General features: G+C 35.3%; 1 pseudogene; it reads left to right on the forward strand.

The window, feature by feature from the left end:
• The first annotated feature begins 6,385 nt into the window (after positions 1-6,385).
• On the forward strand, positions 6,386-8,052 carry LOC118978732 (ATP synthase subunit beta, mitochondrial-like; annotated as a pseudogene).
• Positions 8,053-17,388: the final 9,336 nt, after the last annotated feature.

Genomic DNA, 17,388 nt, shown 5'->3' on the forward strand with positions numbered 1-17,388 from the left:
GACGTCAGGTATTATTCATGCTATTTACCTGACAACTACAGACCTTTGTTTGCCACCACCAAATTTTCAGAAAACCATAAAAACAAGGTTCCTCATTCTCAGCACCTCCACTCCCCTTCATTTGCTGTCTCAGTCCAGAATTCTCTCTGCGCCCACATGAAAATGTTTCCATTCACCTTTCAGTCTGCTACTCGTTTATTGGCTAATAAATTATCACGTGTCTTTTGTACTCTTTATCATCACTTGACTTGCTTATCCTTTAGCAGCATGATGGAAAGACCCTTTCTGTCTTTAAATGGTTGAAATTTTAATTTTCTAAGGAAAATTTCTGTTTAGAGAACTGTTAACACTTGTAAGAGCTCAAGGAAGTTCCTCAAGGAAGTATAAAACAAAGCAAAGGTGTACCTGAAACATGTTCAGAGCTCTGGCGATGTCGATCTGCATTTTGGCATTGTGTTTGTGTTTGCTTTCAAAACAAATCTTGGCTCTGAGACAGTGGATGTAGTTACACCTTTATTTATCAACTCACACAGTTCTTTTATACTTTTGCTTTCTCTGTGGAAGGAGAGTAGGGTAAAATTTTTTTCTCTATAATGTATTTTATTTTGTCTAAGCAGTTATACAAATGTAGTATTTGAAAGATTGCTTTATCTTTAAAAATGGCCTTCTATTTATATGTAATAAAAAGGTAGCAAATATGCAGTTTATATTTAGTCTAACTTTATGTGTTTTTTCTGTAGTTAGTAATATACATGTATGTTTCAAATAAGTAATAATGGATTATCACAGTGAAAATAAGAAAAATGCAATTTTACATGAGATGTTTTTGTGTATGCATTAATATATTTCAAGAGTTCAAAATAATGCTTGACACATTAAAAGGGCTTAATAAGTTTTAAGAAAGGAATGGTAATATCAGAAAATAGTAATAACTTAAAAAAAACATAAAAAATACTAAACTAAGATAAAAATGATACTACCTATACATTTTATTTTATTTTTAATTTTTATTGTTATTCAAGTACAGTTGTCTCTAATTTTCCCCCATAACTCTTCCCCACCCATTTTAAAAGAGCCAATTATTCACACTGGAAAATATGCCATTTTATCTTTACAAATAATATAAGTATTAGAACAGCATATGGTATCAGAGCTTTTTCTAAAATGTTCACCAGATTTTAATTACCACAGGGTTCTTTTAAATCAATGAAATCAAAATTAGTGATGCATTCAGTGAAGCTTGTCTAACAATGTCAGGCGTCTAAGAAAAGCACGTTGTGTGACAAATGTTAATCAGAGATAAAAAAACTATGAAATATACACAAATAATGATAAACCACTTAGTCTCAATGCATGTTATCAATAGTAGAATCTAATTTTATATGATTTGCTAGCAAAAAAATAGGAATTTTCTGGAAACTCGAAGGAAGTTTGAATTTACACATAAGATCTTTATGGAGTCATTTATCCTTCAATAGACACAGTTCATGTCATCAGGGCAAAGACAAGCAGAGATGAAAACTGCTCCTGTTAGTACATGAATATTTGACTGCTTACTATAATAATGAAAGTAACCCCTAAGGAAGAGCTTCTGCCTTTAAAAAAAACAAAAAACTATGGATGCAAAACATTTATAGAGAATGTAATAGAGAGCAGTGTTAAGGGAAGGGAAAAAGACCTTTAGATTTCATTGATAATTGAATATTGATGTTCATTCTGAGAGCTGGACAGAATTTTGGTATACAGGTCATGAGCCAATGTGAATGCTATTAATGTTAATTCAGTACCATAGAGTGAATGAAAATGTATGAAAATTTGCATAAAAGCTCTTTGACTTGAAAAGAAGGGGAGCATAATAGGCAGACATATTTGAAGTTAATATATAATGTTGTAGCATACACTCTGGTTTATAAATTTATTTATGGTGTGTCATGTGATTTTTAAAAAGTAGCTCTTTTACTACTGCCAACAAATGTGTGGGAGACATACTTAAACTCAACGTTTCCTAATAAAAAATAATCTGTTTTGATAAGCAAAAATTTTAGCAATGACTCCCCATAAACCTTTCCTTAGCATAATCTCTTTCCTTTTTAATATGACTGAAACGTTAATATGATAGCATTTCCATGCTTATGCTTATTTATATGGAGTAAAAGAGATGATCTCAATGGACCTAATTTAGTTATATGAGCAATGTAAGAGCAGACGTTTTTCTCTATCTGGTGAGCAGAATGAGAAGTCCAAGAGATTCAAAGTGTGGAAAGGATTTGAACTGTTCTTGCTGTCGTTGAGGATTGAAGGGACTACATTAGAAGGCATGGATTTTATCTTTTAAAGAGTGGCTGAGACTGATACCCAGTAGGAGAATGGGGATATCAGACCTACAGAGAAAGGAACTAGATAGATTCTACCAACAACCTGAATGAATGTAGAAATCAGTTTCTCTCCAGAGTCTCCAGTTGGGTGAATACTTGATTTTAGTCTCTTGAGACCCTGTAGTTCATCCTTCCCATGTCTTACAGAACTGTAAGCTAATAAATGAGTGCCATTTTAAGCTGCTAAATCTGTGGCAATTTCATATGCAGCAATAACAAACTAATGTGTCTATTGAAGGATAAATGACTCCATAAAGGTCTTATGTCTAAAAATGTGACAAATGTAGGACTAAAGTTGAAGACATTTCTGGCTTCAAATGTCTAACTACTTTTGTCCTCAACTGTACCCACAGCATAAAACAAATCTATTAGGGGCAAGAAAGAGGCAACAAAGACAATGCAGGTGGAGCAGAATTATATATTCTTTCCTTGAGTTATAAACAACATGTTTTCAAAAATTGTTCAGTTTGCATTTAGGAAACCCAAGTTCTAATCCTGTCATATAATCATTAGCTTTATTCTTTCACTATACCCGATTTTCATCTTCATTAAAAAACAATTCTTTTCAGCTCCAAGTTCTATTAATTCTCTTATTTGTTAACTTGTCTTCAAACAACACAGCTTTGACATATAGGAACTATATTGAATTATTTTTAGTTATTCCAAGAGTTCCCATCAGACTGTCAACTGATTTCTCAAAAGAGACCTTACAGGCAAGAAGGGGCTGGAAAGAAGTATTCCAAGTCATGAAAGGCAAGGACCTACATCCAAGATTGCTCTATCCAGCAAAGCTTTCATTTAGAATGGAAGGGCAGATGAAGTGCTTCGCAGATAAGGTCAAGTTTGAGGGGTTCATCATCACTAAGCCCTTAGTATATGAAATGTTAAAGGGACTTATCTAGAAAAAGAAGATAAAAAATATGAACAGTGAAATGACAGGAAACTCACAGTTATTAACAACCACACCTAAATCAAAAGCAAACTAAGAGGACAGCTAGATCAGGAGCAGAACCATAGAAGTAGAAATCACATGGAGGGTTAGCAACAGGGGAGTGGGAGGAGGAGAAGGGGGAAGAAGTTACAGAGAATAAGTAGCATAGATGGTAGGTACAAAATAGACAGGGGGGAGGGCAAGAATAGTACGGGAAATATAGAATCTAAAGAACTTGTGACACATGGACATAAGCAAAAGAGGGGGAGTAGGTGTGCAGGGTGGAGGGGAATGAAAGGGGGGAATATGACAACTGTAACGGCATAATCAATAAAATATATTTAAAAAAAGAGTATCTAGCATATAGCTGACTATGAACACATATCTCATCATTATGGGTCTGTAGTAGTTTTTCTAAAACTGCCCTACTGGTTCTTCATTAGTAACTATGAAGTGGCAGACAGATCTCTTGAATTTTAACATTTATCCCCACATCAGTCACTGTAATCTTTGAAGCTAACTTTTCTCCAAGAAACTCATTTTTAAAAAAAGTCACGTGCTCTTTGGGTAAAATCCATGTTATTATCCATAAACTCCATAGTTAGTTACTAAAGCCAAATGTTGTGTGAACACATAGGGAGCTTTTTATTTAGGATGTAATTGAATTATAATAATTGTATTTACAAGTATATTGCATGCCTTCGTTAACAGTTGACTACTACTGCCTGTATAATAAGGAAGATTATGGTAGAAAGTGCTCTTTAAATGAAAGAGTTACTTGTTTTACATCTTGAAGTTTTTGACATGGCTTTTCCTTCTTATTGATTCATCTTCCTGGTGCACAGGCTCCTCATAGTGCTTCTGCTTCATCATTTCTTTCCAATGTTTTCAACAGCAAGTAGCATAATACTTGGTAAATATGTGCTATTTGTTCACTCCATTTCCTCTGACTGTGGTAACCCTGATAAAGCCCAGTTTTATTTATTTTAGTAGGAGTATGTAGTATAACCATTTGTGTGTTTTTAAGGATTTTGGAGGTTTAAAAATAATAGTGTTTTTTAAATTGTGAATATAAAAACATAAGAGTAAAGTCGAACATTCAGAGAGATGGCTGGTATTGTATTGGCTGGATGAATGATAATACATTACTCTTTTACGAGTTTTTTTAATGTACTGTTACCCAAGCTTATTATGGAAATTACATGCAACTTCTGAATATGTTCTACCTGATATGGAGGACCATTGCATTTTAATGATAAATTAAATAATTATAACAGTGTAAAGAGAGTATTTAAAAAGGCTATCATTAGGTTCATCACTACTATTTGCAAATCTGCCAGCAATGAAAGGGTATTCAAACTTCATAACTCAAGACATTTAATGATTACCTACTGGACTGATAAGAGAAATTTCTCACATGATAAATAACATGGCATAAATCGCCTAGGTACAGTCTGTGAGCTTTCATCTTCCTTTGGAACATTAAATATCGGTTATTGCCATAGGAAGAATTTTACACTAGATGGACTTACACTCTGATCCACAGTGACAATCTCTAAATTTATCATTCTCTCCTTCGCTTGTTCTGTGTACTATTACCCAGGTCATGCTATTTACACCAGCTGTATTCTCTTGTTCAGAGCAACTAAGACATTTATCCTCCAGCTCATACACCTGATCTCCTGTACTCCCTCCCTGCATTCTCATCGGAAAAAGGCTATTTGTCATAATTTTGTCTCCTGTGTCTGTTGATTGTTTGAAAACATCAACCCATCATTATAAATCTCCCTCTTCAATCTCCTAGCAGTAAACTGAAAAGACTTCCCCAGAAGTGCTTCTTGCTTTCACAGGCTTTAGTGTAAAAGCAATTTTAACTCCTCATATGCATTTTAAAAACCTCTGGGTCATTGCTATTTACCTGCTGCACAATTCAAGAGAAACTGCTAACATGTGTACAAACACTAGGTCTTTGAATAATCAAAGTATAACTTTAGTCACTAAAATTATTTTAAAATCATGATATGTGCCTTCTTAAGTTTATGAAGCAATTAAAAAGAAATTTGGGAAAGTTATCTAGGAAATCACCAAATTGTCAAATGAAAATGATCAGAATCAAAATTATTTTTGTATACTTTAAGAAGAAATTAACAGGCCAGGCATTTGTACCAGGTACTGGGACAGCAGAAATGAAGTTTTAGTGAACTCAGAGCGTGGCAAATATGTAATTAGCCTCAATGCGGTAACTGTACAGACATATAGACTGACAAAGGAAGGAGCCATACATCTTAATGTATCAGAAAATTGCCAGAAGGTATCATGGCATATGAGGGCAAAGTCTAGTAAAAACACACTTTCACAATTGCAGTAGAAAGGAAAAGGGAAACTAAGGTACTTTAGGTGAGGCATTTCCAGTTAGGGAGAAGGTACCTGATTAGAGTTCTCTTCTGCAAGTGGTTTACAATGATGCTAGTGAGGTGGGGAAGATGTAAAGGTTATTATACTAAGATAAGATTTTTTTATAAAGAAAAGGAAAAGTCATCGAAATTTATAGGGAAAAACTTATAAAATATTTGTACCTTAGAAAACAAGTTCTAAAATAAACTAGAAAAAATGTGGTAGAGGTTAGTGTCAATACCAAAAAGATTGTTGAAATAAGGTCTTTTAAAAACACAGCTGAGACATAGTGAGGCTCTGAGCTAAGGCAGTTGTCAAGGAAATAGAGAAGAGATGGATATTGAAGATATTATTGTAGAAAAGTTGGGTATGGAATGAAAGAATTAATTAATAATTCAGACTTTTCAAATTTGAGTTCCTGAATAGAATAGAAAAGTAAAGATGAAGACATGAAAAGTAAATCCATAATAACTATTTAAAGTATTTTCTTATCATTATAGTGGTTTAAGTACAGTAATTATATCTGTGAATATGTTTGTATCTAAATCAATGTTTTTCCTTGAGCTGAAAATGTTTTTCCAGTTTTATTGAGACATAATTGACAAATAGTATTATATAAGCAATGACTTACAGATATTGTAAAATGATTTTACCAAAATAAACTTACTTCTATCCCCGTCTCCATCTGGACCCCACCACGCCGGGTCGTGTGGGTGGCGTGGCTGCAGTCTCAGCCTCTGGGGCCATGTGGGGACGCAGCCCTTCAGTGCCATTATTTCAAGCTCAGCTCTTCATACAGACCTCCCTGGCAGTGCCCCAGCCTGCCAGAGACTATGCCTCTCAAACATCTCCTTTGCCAAAGGCAGGTACCACCACTGGGGGTATCGTGGCTGTCATCAGTGCAGTGATGGATGTCCAGTTTGATGAGGGACTACCACCCATCCTAAAGGCCCTGGACGTGCAAGGCAGGGAGACTAGGCTGGTTTTGGAGGTGGCCCTGCATTGGGGTGACTTACTTACAAGTAAGTAACCACCACAGTGAATGGTACAGAAGGCTTGTAACAGGTCAGAAAGTCCTAGATTCTGGTGCTCCGATCTAAATTCCCACTGGTCCTGAGACATTGTACAGAGTTATGAATGTGACTGGAGAGTGTATTATGAGAGGAGCCCCATCAAAACAAAACAGTTTGTTCCTATTCATGCCTGAATTCATGAATTCAGGGAGATGGGTGTTGAGCAAGAAATTTTGGTTCCTGGTATCAAGGCTGTGGATCTCCTGTCTCCCTATGCCAACGGTGGCAAAGTTGGGCTCTTTGGTGGTGCAGGCATTGGCAAGACTGTACTTACTAATCATGGAGTTAGTCAATAACGTTGCCAAAGCCATGATGTTTTTTTTTGTGTGTGTGTGTGTTTGCTGGTGTTGGTGAGAGAACCCATGAGGACAGTGACTTATATCATGAACTGACTGAGTCTGGTGTTATCAACTTAAAAGATGCTTCATCCAAGGTGGCACTGGTGTACAGTCAAATGAATGAACCTCCTGATGCTTCTGCAGTAGCTCTGACTGGACTGACTATGTCTGAATACTTCAGAGATCATGAAGGCCAAGATGTACTGCTGTTTATTAATAACATCTTCCATTTCACTCAGGCTGGCTCAGAGGTATCTGCTTTTTGGGGAAGTATTCTTTCTGCTATCTGCTATCAGCCTATCTTGGCCACTGATAAGGGAAAGATATGCAGGAAAGAATCACCACCACCAAGAAGGAATCTATCAGGCCATCTGTACAGGCCATCTATGTGCCTGCTAATGACTTGACTGACCCTATGCCTGCCACTATCTTTGCCCATTTGGATGCTACTACTGTGTTGTCCTGTGCTGTTGCTGAACTGGGCATCAATCTAATTGTGGATCCTCTAGACTCCACCTATTGCATCATGATTCCCACACTTTTGGTAGTGAGCGTTATGATGTTGTCTGTGGGGTGCAAAAGATCCTACAGGACTACAAATCCCTTCAGGACATCATTGTCATCCTGGATATGGATGAACTTTCTAAGGAAGACAAGTTTACTGTGTCCCATGCACAGAAAATACAGCATTTCTTACATTCCAGTTTTCTTAGGGCATCACAGGCCATCTGGGGAAGCTGATACCCCTGAAGGAGACCATCAGAGATTTTGACAGGCAGAGATTCCAGCAGATTTTGACAGGCGAATATGACCATTCTCCAGAACGGGCCTCCTATATGGTGGGACCTACTGAAGAATCTGTGGCAAAAACTGATAAGATGGCTGAAGAGCATTGGTGAGGGGATCCTAGCATTTTTTCTCCAAGCCATTCCCTTCCATAGTCCATAATTTCAGTTTTCTCTGTAAGCCACATGAGAGACATGATTGAAGGCATTGTGTTTTGTCTGAAGAGTATTTCAGGTTTCCAAAATAATGTAAATCCCTCAAAAAATTTAGTTAATATTCATCGTCTTGTATAGTTTCAAAAAATACATTTATTCTTGAGATAAGAACTTTTATGTTTGACTTCCTTAACAACTTTCAATTATACTACACAACAGTGTTAACTATAGTCATTGACAGTCATTGTGTTGTACATTACATTACATCTCTAGTACTTATTAATTTTATAATTTGAAAGTGTGTTACATTTTGACCACTTTCAATTCTTCCACCCTCCACTCCTTCTCTGGTACCCACAAATCTAACCTCTTTTTCTGAGTTTCAGTTATGTTCTTGTTTAAAGATTTTACATATAAGCGAGATCATACAGTATTTGTCTTTGTTTGTCTGACTTTTTTTCACTTAGCTAAATTTGCTACTAAACTGTAACCCCAGCCTGGCTGCTTCTGCATCCTGTTCTGTGATTAACACATCCCCATTTTCCCTACACCTGCTGAGAAATGAACAGTGCTTAATCCTAAGTACAACCTGAACTCTAAACAATTTTTACCAGTCTCTAATCTTTCTGTAGAATGCACATCTTTTAGCTGTTTTTTTTTCACATCATGATGCTTTAATTAAAGGCTTGTGATAATGTCTATTTTTTCTTTCCACAAAGCTCATGATTGGTAGGACAAGTTTTGATTTTCATTACCAGTCAGAATAAAGAAATGAGGATTCTATAATGCTCTCTTGGAAGCAGGTAGCCATTGAAAGTCTTTGAGTCAGGGAATAGCAATACAGGAACTGCCCCTGTAAGATGATTGATTTAAAACTTCTGTGAAGTATAAATTAAGTGGAAGAAAAACAGTTTTTTAGATGCTTTTGAATATCAAGTAAATAGGGACCTGATTTTGGTGTGAGGCAGTGGAAACAGAATGCATGGGATTGTTACCTAATGAAGCAGACATATGAAAGTTTTACAAATTGAATGTACCTCTCCAGTTTTGTGCCTTGGACAATTTATATAAAAAAGAAATTTTAAAAGGGTGGCAAAAGCTTTGTTTGGCATTCTGTTTTGAGTGAAGAGAGTGGGATGTTACTAAGAAAGTAGTAATAGAAGTGAATTTTATTTTAAAATTGAAAGAAATAAAATTATGTGGAGACTTCAAGTAATTCATCCAAAATGAGGTTATGGGGCTTAGAAAGAATAAAGAATGACAGGTGACTATTGTCAAATTACCTGTATAAAAAGCAGGAGGGGTTAAGATACTTCCGCAGTGGGGAGGAAGGATGAGAAAAAAGGAACAAGGGAGGAAAGGACTAAGAGTAGGCAGAAAGGAGAGAGAGATAAATTTCTCTGTTGAAAGAAACAAATAAAATTAACTATGTTTAAGTAAATCTAAGGCCCCGTCAGTTATAGACTCATCGTTATTTTGTGCATCGTAAAAGGGAAGAAAGAGTTCCAAGGCCAATATGTGCATCTTAGAATCAAATAAAAACAGTATGCTTATCATACAAAAGGGGAATAAGCCAAGGGTTAAGAATGGATTATAATTATAAAGAAATTACTAGGTGTTTTTTAGAGAACAATTCACAATGTGAAGTTCTAAAAAGTGTGCACCTGCGTAGGGCTGGTTGGTAGATGGCCGTAATGGCTGTAATGGCAGTCATTGGAAAAGCATGTGAGGTGCAAGAGGCAAAAATTTTGATGTGAAATTCACCCCAAATAATGGCTAGAACCATGCAAGAAAGTTTGGAGAAGATGGCATACCCGAATGAGTAAATTTCCAAAGGGAAATAATGTTGCATTAGAATAAATGTCTGAAAGTAGGACACAAACTCTGCTAGCCCCTTTCTGCTGTTGATTTGGGTCTGTCCAAATGAAAGAAAGAGCAGCTTTCTACGGCGAGTTCTTTTGAACGTTTTTGTGTCATCAGGGGGAAGACAAGCACACTCAAAAGGTTTCCGTTGGTATTAGCAGCTGGAAGAAAGGTCAGCCTAAGGAAAAGTTTAAATTTGCAAAAAACATAGTTCACATGGGTAGGGAACAGATTTACTTGCTCTGAAATGGCTTAACATCTAGTAATACCACAAAAGATTATTCTGGGAATTCACTCTTCTAATTGGTGTTATTTGAAAGTATTTTGAGAAATGTTTCGCTCTTGTGTATTAAGCATTGAACTTATAGGTCTGTTCAACAGCAACAACAATGTGAAACCTCTAAAATGCATTGATTTATTCTTATTCATTTTTCATATTGCTGGATTACTAAGATACTATTTTGAGAAAAAATATAGAAACAATCATAATATGCACAAAATTACCATATGCTAGTCTACGATGTTCTCATGATATGTGGAGACCAAGGGGCACTAGTATAATTGGCAATGACCTTGTTAAGAAAACTTCAGTTTAGAAGAGAAAAGAAAATAATGGCATGCCAGATCAAGCTCTTGCATTTATTTTCCCTGACACTTCTCTGTCCCAGACCAGGGAAATATGACACGGCCTTTAGGTAAATAAATTCTCCTTACAAATTTGTTGATCTTTATGAAGGTTAGCTCAGTGTTAATTGTAAAACAAACACTGTTGGCATTAATGACTATGTGTTAGTCTCTACTGGTAGAAAGTAATAGATGAAAATTTTAATGATGCTTGATGCCAAACATTGTTAAACACTGACTTCTTGAAAACTGCCTCATAAATTCCTAGGGTTTACAGAGAATTATTATTATATTGTTGGCAATATCTACCATTTCCTTAATTTCCAGAAGATTAATAATGGTTTACAGAATAATTGAGTTTAAGAGGTTAACGTTGATCTTTTCTTTTAATGTGTTTAACAATGAGGTGTTGCCATATGTTTAAGAGCTAACTCTCCTCAAGAAAAATCAAACTCATAATTCATATTGTTTGGGGGTCTAATGTGTACGTATGACTACCATGGCTGATTTCAAGTTACCAGCAATGTGATGTCAACTGGCTTACAAAACTAAAACTTTTGCAGTTGGCTCTTATGAGTGGATGTCAGTGGGACTTGACATATCATTTCACATTGATGTATCAAAGCAACATTGTTTAAGGGAAAGAATTCTGGATTTTGTAGTAAAAGATAGAGAAACTGGTCTTATCTTTACCTTCCACTACAAGTCTTTCAAGATCTGATGAGCAGGAATTACCTTATTTTCTTCTGCGTTCCAGTATGTACAATACTTCCCAGTAGTTGTGAATATCCACAAGAAGGATGGTGGGAAGATAGATAGTAGCTGCTGTTACAGTTACATTTATTACAAAAAAGGTGCAGATTTTCAAGTTAAGTAATATGACTTGAATATTAATAGAGTAATAGAGATTACTCTTTAAAATTTACTTTATTTTAACATATTCATTTTAATTATAATATTTGCATGTTCCAGAAGGTAAAATTAAATAAATTGTTCATAGAATTTATAAACACAAACACATGGCAAAATGCTTGCTGTTCTGCCCCTCATGGAGTTGTTCAATGGATCAATTTCTTCTTTTTTCATGTGCCTACATCACGTACTATCAAGCATGGAAGAGGATCTTATTCTTTATATGTGTAAGGCACAGCTACATAAAATATATCACTGGCATTAAAATTTTGTGGTGAGGGGTGATTAGGAAAAACCTGTCAAAAGAGTCTTTACAGAAAATGTTTTTTTTTAAGTTGAAAAGTACTGGTTTATATCAGTGCTGTCTAATAGAATTTTCTGTGATGATGGCTGTGTTCTGGTGTATGCTGTAGATTATGTTAGCCATTAGCTACATTTGGCTATTGAGCAGTTGAAATGTGACTAGTATGACTTTAGAACTGAATTTTAAATTGCATTTGCTTTTAATTAAATTTAAATAGCTATCTATTGTATTGCTACAGTTTTGGACAGTGCATCTCTATCTAGTGAAAAAACCTGATTCAAAGACAAATAATGCCAATCATGAAAAACAAATTATTTAAGATATTATTTAACAGTTTCTACCAACTAATTTTTTTTCTTACGCTACAATATTTTATATCAGTTGTTGTATGATTCTATAATATATGGACTGGCTTTTATTTTTCAAAAGACAATAGGATCCTATTTAATCCACAACAAATGAATCAGAAATTTGAGGGCTATTCTTTAGGTGGGAAATCTCTTGCCATTTTCCCACTGGTAATGGAAAATATTCTGAATATGAAGGAGTCTATAATGACCTCCTCTAATCAAGTTGTTCTTGTGTTCCACCCCACTGATTCAAATGCAGAGAGAGAGAAATTCTCAAAGTCCATATTTTACTCCTTATTTCCATAACATCTTCACTTAAATTACAAAACATGCAGAAATCAAAGGCTTCAAGTTACATGTATATGTTTCAGTTTGTAATAGTTCATCTGATTGTACATGGTCTAAGATCATGCCCAATAATATTAGTATTTTCTTACCCAATTCTAGTAATAGTATCCTATAACAAACAATGTTACCATTTTTCAACACCATGCTGATTAATCTTACAGCATCACTATGTAAAACAGATACTAAGACTTAATTACAGATGAAGTGTAGCAAAATTAAGGTCATATATATTAGTAAGTAGCAGAAATAATATTCTGAATCAGGTTCACTTGGTACAGTATTTGTGTTCAAAACAATAACTATATAATGGTACTCTTCATGTAAATAAAATTAACAGTGATTAACAGGTTCCCCCAGCATCATGGATGAAATAAGACTGCCAAGACATGATCTTCTTGGGGCAAATAGGCTGGCTAATATCTCAGAGGAAAAGAGCCTCAAGTGCCTCTTTCCCTGGGCCTTTATTGGGTATAGGTTGCATAGGAATACAGAGTGTATAGGTAAAGCTCATCAATCAGTGTCAGGCAGTAATGGTCAAGGAAGGGAGATATGGTTAATAGATAACATTCAAAGAACTATAAGGGTTTATTCTGAGTCAGTGTCTGCTGGACAGTGTGATGCCAAAGGGTCATAAAACTTTGGGAAACAAATTTATTGTGTGCTTGGACCCTAAACATTTAATATGTATTATTAACTTGAGGGCATTCTTAGCAAAGCAAGTTTCCCAGGATTTAATGCATTCTTTTTCAGGCCCGATCGGCCCCAGGAACCACCTGTATTAGTATAAGATTGTGTCCCCCCTCAGCTAGCATTCTTTCAGGCTTGAGTCAGGCCAGGGGAACAAAGTAGCCAAGACAGCAGGAGACTTTCTGTAGTGGAATGAAAACTCAGGCTATAACAAAGCCAAGGGGTGAAGGTCCATCACCCATTTTCTATAGTCCCCTAAGTCTTTCCCTGATGGTTCCCTTGTGACTGTGCCTGTCTTAGGTTGTTCCTCCCTTGAGGAATCTTACCCATCATTGGCTAATCACTCGTCTTCCCAGGCCAAGCAGGGGAATATGAGAGAGGAGAGATATTTTGTCTTCTTGATGGCTTATTTCTGTAAGGCTTTTCTACTAAGCCTTGGCCGTAGGAGGCAACTGCTTTTGAAACCAGGCAGGGCAGTTCCAACTATTTAGAATGATCTTAATATGTGAGATCAGAAAAGAATTAGCCACATACTCTAAACTCCTAACTATTGTAAATCAAATCCTCTAAGAAAAAATAATTTTGAATAAGTTACTTATTACTGGTAATTTTTAAATACCAGTATATGTACACTGTAAATGTTTTTATTTAATCTTTATGGTATTTTTTCCATTACCATTTAGTCCCATTATACTCCCCACATCCCAGCAATCACCATGCTATTGTCCATGTGCAGGAGTCCTTTTTCCTTTTTGTTTAGTCCCTCAGACTGCTAACCTCCCCTACCACTGGCTGTGAACTGCTGTCCATCTATGAGTTTGTCTCTGTTTTGCTCATTAGTTCAATGTTTTATTTACATTTAACATATTAATTAAATCATGTGATATTGTCTTTCTTTAACTGGCTTATTTCATTTAGCATAGTATTCTCCAGGTACATCCATACTGTTATAAAGGGTAAAATTTTCTTCTTTTATATAGCCAAGTAGAATTTCATTGTGTAAATATTCCATAGTTGTTTTACCCATACATGTATTCATGGACACTTGGGCTGCTTCCATACCTTGGTGATTTTAAGTATGTTGCTATGAACAAAGGGGTGCTTATGTTCTTTTGAATTAGTGTTTTGGGTTCCTTTGGATATACTCCCACAAGTAGGATCACTGGGTCAAAAAGCAGATCCATTTTTAATTTTTTGAGGTATCTCCATAGTGCTTTCCACAGTGACTACATCCCCACCAATAGTGCAAGTGGGTTCTCCTATTGTCCACATCCTTGCCAGTACTTGGTGTTTGTTGATTTGTTGATGATGGGCGTTCTGACAGGTGTGAAATGGTATCTCATTGTGCTTTTAATTTTCATTTCTCTGACGAGTAGTGACATTGAGCATCTTTTCATATGTCAACTGGCCTTCTGTATGTCCACTTTGGAGAAGTATATAGTCAGGTCCTTTGCCCATTTTTTTAATGTTTTTTTTTTGGTGCTGAGTTTTGTAAGTACTTTATAATTTTTTTATTAACTCCTTATCAGCAGTATTGACAAATACTTTCTCCCACTCTGAGTTGTCTTTTTATTTTATTGATGACTTCCTTTGCTGTGTGAAAACTTTTTATTTGATATAATTCTATTTGTTTATTTTTTCTTTTGTGTCCCTTGCCTTGGGAGATATGTCCAATAAAAGATTTCTACAAGCAATGTCTGAGATTTTGCTTGTAGAAAAATCTCTTCCTATGTTTTCTTCTAGGATTTTTATGGTTTTTGGTCTAACATTTAAGTGATTGATTCATTTTTATTTTATTTTTGTGTGTGGTATAAGAAAGTGGTCTAGTTTTATTTTTCTGCCCATATCTGTCCAATTTCCCCACACCATTTACTAAATAAACTATTTTTACTATAAATGAACATTCTCATATATAGTATAGTGTATTAAAGGCACAGGGCCTAAAAATCTAAAAGGCCAAGTGAGGTAATTTTTTAAATATTTTTGCCATACTAAAATTAAAAATATATACATTATATAATCAATTGGGTCTGTAAAAAAGTATGAAGGATTGGCAATTGCCTAATGACTAATGAAATTTATGTATCCAGTCTAACTTCTCAAAAGGAAATAATGGGTTTTTATTGTATTCATAGTGAACTACTCAAGAAAAATTAATTCAACATAGTTGCATTGGATCAATACAGCTGAAATAAGGGAAGATCTAGAAAGCACAGCAAAATATTTTTAATTACAAGGTGTTATCATCAAGAATAATGGCAAAACATTTGTTATGAACAGAACACATTATTGGTAAGATATTGGAAGGTGATAAAATTATGCCTAGTAACTTAAATTATATATATATATACATATATATAAAACTTAGAGAAATAACTAGGTATATAAAGTACATATATACACATATGTGTATATTGTTTTCTGTAAGTTATTTTTCATAATTGACGTTCTTCAAGTACAGATTACAATATAGTCAATACCATGGAGCTGTAGCTCCTCCTAGTTGCTTCTATTTTACATATAAAATGCAAAGAAATGTAATACAGATAGAGAGTCAATACCAACCAATTCAAGCATTAAAGAAAAATATCATAAGTATAAGAAAACAAAACAAGTGAATTCTCTTATCATATATACATATATATGTGTGTATATATACACACATATATATCTATATAATATCTAGGGAAAGATGAGGCATGGCAATTCTTATATGCATTTATTTAATGAATTCAAGACATGTAAATTGTAATTCAATGTACATTTCAAAAAATATCTTGGTGTGTGTGCATGTATGTGTAGAGAGAAAAACCCACTACATAATAGTCCACATTGTTATATATCATTTACTCTTACTAAACATTCAAATTTATTTTCCAAAGTAAAATAGTATCTAATGATAGAAATTTTACTGTATCTACAATCCTAGAAACTACACACACAGATCTGTCCAGAAGGTATTCAGCCATACAATATGAAAAATAGAACTATTTATTGAAGAAGATACCAGATACAAGCAACATTGTACATAGGACAATGACACCTCTGTCCCCTTCAAAGTAGGTATGCTGGGACCTCACACAGTTCTCCTAACTGCAGCATTATATTCCTTTTGCTCTAGTAGCAGAAGGTGCAGAGCAAATTTTGCCGTGACACATTTCATGCCAAGATCCTGTGTCAAAAGCTTGGACACAGTAGTTTTTGGAATCCCCATATCAGTATCTAGTTCTCACACTGAAAGTTACCAACCTTTATTGATTGCAGCCTATACACGTTCAACATTCTCAGGTGTTCTGCTTGTTGCAGTCCTTCCAGAAGATGGATCACTTTCAACAGATTCTTGATCATCTTTGAAGCATTTGTGCCACACTTTAATTTGTGCTGCACTCATTGCATCATCTGCAAAAGCCTTCTGAATCATCTGAACAGTTTCCACAGAGGAATGTTCAAGCTTAACACAAGACTTCATGCAGATCCATTTACCTACACACTCAGTCATTTTGAATGTGATGGCCACACAGTGCACATGCTCACTCAAAAACCTCTACCACCCCCACTGACTAGTACCGTGAAGTCATCATTGTTCACACATGTGCATTCCAGTCCACTCTCCTTGGCTGCCAAGATTATATCGATGTTGCATAGACTGTTCTTGTATTAACAATGGCTGCATCATTTCAGAGGTACCCACCTCACACGCATGTATAAAATGGTTTAGCCCCAATTAACTATCACCAGACTCCTTATGTAAATGAATATATAGACAACTAACCACAACCTAAAAAGCTACTTACATAGGCACCTGGACTTAGGTCTTCACAAGAGAAATTAATGTAAATAGCTTGGTACACCAAGCATTGCAATCATTAAATTAGGCCAAAACTTACCTTGTTTTCTTGTTCTTATAAGTCAGTTCTCAATCTTTGTTTCCATCCATCTGAGGTGTACTTTGAGGACAAATTGAGTGAGGAATGGGAACCTAGTCTTACGTCATCAGCTTCCCCAGAATTTCTTTCTGACTAGAACTGTATCAGAAGAGTTAAAATCATCACGGCTTTGTGTTTTATCCTCCTCTTCAATAACTGATATAAGGCAATGATTTGTGAGTCACATAACATGTGGCATCAAAAAGTTAAAATCCAGAGAGCCATTTCCCTGAGAAGATCAGATTTATGGTCCCAAAGCACATGCTAGCTAAGTACCTTTCTTTCCTGCAAAATTAAACAGGCAGATGTATCAGAAACATAG

This window comes from Sturnira hondurensis, unplaced genomic scaffold, assembly GCF_014824575.4.
Source record: "Sturnira hondurensis isolate 20B ecotype Veracruz unplaced genomic scaffold, ASM1482457v3 Scaffold0022136, whole genome shotgun sequence".
Taxonomy (NCBI): domain Eukaryota; kingdom Metazoa; phylum Chordata; class Mammalia; order Chiroptera; family Phyllostomidae; genus Sturnira; species Sturnira hondurensis.